The following is a 5,128-nucleotide window of genomic DNA, read 5'->3' as shown; positions in this document are numbered from 1 at the left end:
GGGTTTTAAGGGTTTGGTTATATATATTTTTATTATATATTATAAATTTATATTATATATATATATATATATATATATATATATAGAGAGAGAGAGATAAAGAGAGAGAGAGTGAGAGAGAGGAGAGAGAGAGAGATAGGTAGATAGATATAGGATATTATTTATGTTTTATATTTTTTATATATATTATATATTTATATATAATATATATGTAATATATATATAAAATATATATATATATAATATATAATATATATATATTATATTATATATATATATAGAGAGAGAGAGGGGAGAGAGAGAGAGAGAGAGAGAAAAAAAGAGAGAGAGAGAGAGGAGAGAGAGAGAAAAAGACAGAGAAAGAATAGATAGTTTGGATAGAAGAGACAGAAAGGGTTTTAAGCGAGGGGGGTGTCCAATTTTAAAACCAGAGCAGAACAAATTCTTGCTTTGAGTACAGAGAGCGGTCAAATATCGTGGCACTTATCATCGAAAAAATAATGATTAAAATGATGATGGTTTAAAAAATAAATTGTTTAGTAATAATGTTTATAAGGATAATAAATAGAAATAGTAGTAGTAGTAATGATGGATGTTTAATGATGATGTTATGATGATAACAATGGTGATGATAATAATGATATTTATAATAACAATTGTAATGATAATGAGGGAAAAAGATAATCCGGTAATGATTTAAAAATTCAATAAAGAAATTTTGATGATAAAAAAATTTACATAATAAAGAATTCTACAAATGAAAAAAATTTAATGTTGGTAACGATAACGTATAATAAGGCAATGATAATGTGATAATAAATATAATAAGGATTTGTAATTACAATTTAAAAAAATTAATAAAAATTTAAAAATAATAAAAACCTCTGATAATAATGATAAGATAATATAATAATGATAATGATAATAAAAATTATATAATAATAAATGACAATAACAATAAAAATTAAAAATATAACAATAATAACAATAAAAATAATATTTATAATTGTAATAATGATAATACAAAACAATAATGATGATGAAAAATAATAATAATGATAACGACAACAACAAACAATAATAAAAAAAGTAAATAATAATTGATAAAAATGATGATAATAATGATGAATTAATAATAGTGATATGTTTTAAAGATAAAAAGTAATAAAATCATACTGATAATATAATAATGATAATAATTAATAATGTGATGATAAAAAAAATGATATTTAATGATCATAACAAGATAACAATAATAATGATAATGAGAAAAATAACATGATAGTAAAGATAGGGCGATGATAATGCCCAAATGATAAGAATAAAATCCTCCCAGGGGATTAGTCTGCCCTGTAAAAATCACAGAAGAGGAATAGTCCCCTTTTGGAAAAAAACAACAACCCAAAAAAATAGGGGAGGGAACACCTCCTCCTTGCAAAAATCAGGGAAAGGACCAGGCCCCGCCTTGCAAAAACCACGGAAGGGGAAAAAGGGGCCTGCTGGTGGAAAATAAACCGGCGAAGAGCAGGGGGGGAACGTAGTGTTCTGCAGGATGGGATTCAACCAAAACCTCCGCGGTGATTGGGACACGAGCACTTCCCTCGTTGGGGGTGTCATGCTGAATCCGTATTCAACTTCAAAATTAAAATGGTAAATATGCAATAAAATAAGATAAAGACCAATCAATTATGAATGATATGAACCCAGAATAAAAGTAACCCACGAGGAATAAGAAGAGGTGAAATATTGCAGTCTTACGAAAAGAAAAAAGAGGAGAGAGAGCGTAGAAGGACTGGATGGCATAGGGTGTGAAGAACATGGCCGAAACAGCTTTCTTGGTTGCATTGCTTCAGCTTGAACATAGTGTGTGGTATTGAGGGCTGCTCCTCCTCCGTGGAGCGAGGTGTTGCTCTTCTGCTCCCCGAGAGGATATGTATGAATCACGTGTGAGACATGTGACATTGTAATGAGAAGAAGAAAGTGTTGCATGTGTACATAGCTCTTGCGAAGGGAAAGACAAAACAACACTGGTATGTCTAGGGTGACAGGCAGAGAAGGGTAAACGGATAGGTGAAGCAACGAGCGTACGTATATGTATGTATATATGTGTGTGTTATGATATATATGTAATAAATAGAATGGTGGAAGAGTATATTGCATAGAATACAATTACATATATGTATGTAAATAAATAGCAACGTAAGCCTGCATATATAAATGATATTCAATGGACATAATAACAATAACAGCAAGACAAAATATAAACACAAATGGCAAGGTTACATATCTCCCTTGATTCTTAAAATCTGGTGTTGCTAAAATAATGAAACGGGAACTGCATAAGAAAAGGAATAAGAGAAAATGTTACCAAAAAGTGTGAGAAATATAGAATATTAACATAGAAAGGGACAGTGTAATGTGATCTTGTGACAGTTAGATTTTGCTAGTTGTGTGAGTGCCAACGGCTCAAAGGAACTAGTGGGGTGGCGCTGAAGAAAAAAATAACCTTCAGGGGGCGGTAAAAGTTAACAATGAACGGGCGAAAAAAAAGCGAGAATAAAGAGAGAGCATGAAGAGAAGAATTGAATTAAGAGAAAAAACATGGGGTGAGACCGGGGTGGGGGGGGGGGGGGGGGGGATGGAGGGGGGGGGGAAGAGTTTTATTTTGGTTTTTTTTGGATGGGGGGGAATTTTACATCTGATAATGTAATGACCGAACCCCCTATCCCTCGTTCAATAGAGAAGTCGTATTGCCCCATCACATTTCCCCGATATTGAACACGATCGAACTCCCCTGAACAATAAGTCGATAATCCCATCCTCAAAACCCCGAAAACTAACTTACGTCTTTCCTGTACCCAGATAGTCGGTAAATCCTATTCCAAACCCCGAAACACACCCTAACGAGTTCCGTGAGCTAGAGTAGGCGGAAGGACCGTCCAGCTTGAGATCCTCCGCTGGATCACTTCCTGCAGTGACCTCCTCAGCAGTATCTACCCACAACAAGCCAGGTCGAATGGGGGCACATAGCAGCCCAGGTAAACCATTCCACGTTCTCTTGTGCTTAGTCCATTGCATCTGGAGTGTATGGGGTGGGGTGGGGGCGAGGAGGGGAGGGAGACGAGTGTGGTAGAAGACGACAAGGGTGGAATAGAGGGCGAGGGGAAGGGGGTAAAGGTATGACCAAGAGGAGGGGATGTCGGGGGAAGTGGGAAGGGAGAGGGGTGTGAGAGGGGGGTGGGGGATGGGAAAAGGGGAAGAACAAAGTATGATTATTTTCAGAGTAATAATAACAATAGATATAGACAGGTATTGTCATTATTATCATTACTACCACTATTATTACTATCATCAATATTATCATTATTATCATTGTCATTATTATCGTTATTATCTTTAATATCGTTAACATAATCATCATTATTATCATTATAACTATTACTATTGTTAAAATTTTCATAATTATTACTATCATTATCATTATTTTTATAACCATTCTAATGATTATAATTATTATCATTATGATATTTATTACTATTACAGTCATTATCATTATTATCATTATAATCATTATTGTTATCATTATTATTATCATCATCATTTATATCATTATCATTATTAATACTATAGTTACTATCATTATTACTATCATTCATACAATAATGATATCAATGATTATCGCCATTATCAACATCACTACAAATGATATCACTGACCTGCTTTAACAAGGTCATCGTGCGGTTCTTGACCTCGAAGTTGCCCGGGTTGTAGAAGTATCTCAGGTGAACGAAGTCGCCCTGTGGAAACACGAGGGAATTGGTGGTTGCGTGGTTTGCTGGACACATATTCGGACACATGTGGTGAGATTGGTTTTATTCTAAGTACAGATACATGCGTAGAGATAGACTTAATCGAGACAGATACGTATAGGAAAACACGGGAACGTACAGGAACACACAGATGTACAAACATACACACACCCAGCCACACACACACACATACACACACACACACGCGCAAACACACTACCTCTCTCTCAAACACGCACACACATACACACCCACCCACCCACCCACCCACACCCACACACCCATACATAAACACTTCCTGACACACACACAGACAGACGTAAACATTTCCTGACACCCCCCCCCCCCCCACACACGTAAACACTTCCTGATACCCACCCCCCCACACACACACCTAAACACTTCCTGACCCCCCCCCCCCCCCGACACATACCTAAACACTTCCTGACACACACACACACCGACAATTCAAACAAACAAACAAACAAGATCGGCCCTCACATTATACTTCGCTCTCGCATCCTCACAATCTCTGCCCGCGCTGTTGGCAGAGTTTGGCAGCAGTTTCTCGTGGTGATACCTTTGCTGCCCGCTTACCTCGATGGGGGGATCTGAAGGTCCTCCCCGCGGAGAAGGGTCAGAGGTCGTCTCACATGACCCCCCGCTGATCCTGGCTACGAGGAGAGAAGAAAATAGGGAAAAGACGAATAATAAAATGAATTAGAAAAGTTCTTAGATTATAAAAAAAAAAAATATGTGCATATATATATTTCCTTGCTAGGATCTGTGTTTTTTCTTGAAGATTATATTTTGTGCTAAATCAGAATTCAATCCAAATCGCTACTCGCTACTGATTTATTATGACTTATATGTGCATATGTTGTGTTATTGTGAGTTATAGGACAATTCTAAGTCTTTATGTCTCACTTGTATCTATAATAAACTATATATCGAGTTATCTAATAAACGTTCATTATGTGCACTTATTCATACATATGAATTATAATATAAATAAACACAACACATTCACATATGGTGGATGGTGGTGTATTATATAAATATATATATATATATATATATATATATTATATATATATTGTATATATATATATAATATATATATATGTCTGAGTGTGTGTATATTCTTAAATATACATGTATATATATTATACACATAACTCTCAAACTACTCTTAAATACAGTAACTATATCACAAAATGATAATCAAATGTCTAGCGACCAAATGCCTATCCTATTTTTCTTTTTTTATTTATACTCTATCTCTCTATCAATCAATCATCTATCTCACTAACCTCTCC

The sequence above is a fragment of the Penaeus japonicus genome, unplaced genomic scaffold (assembly GCF_977035675.1).
Source record: "Penaeus japonicus unplaced genomic scaffold, GWHDUDI00000001_assembly GWHDUDI00000025, whole genome shotgun sequence".
In the NCBI taxonomy this organism is placed as follows: Eukaryota; Metazoa; Arthropoda; class Malacostraca; order Decapoda; family Penaeidae; genus Penaeus; species Penaeus japonicus.
Note: the sequence above shows the minus strand (reverse complement) of the source record.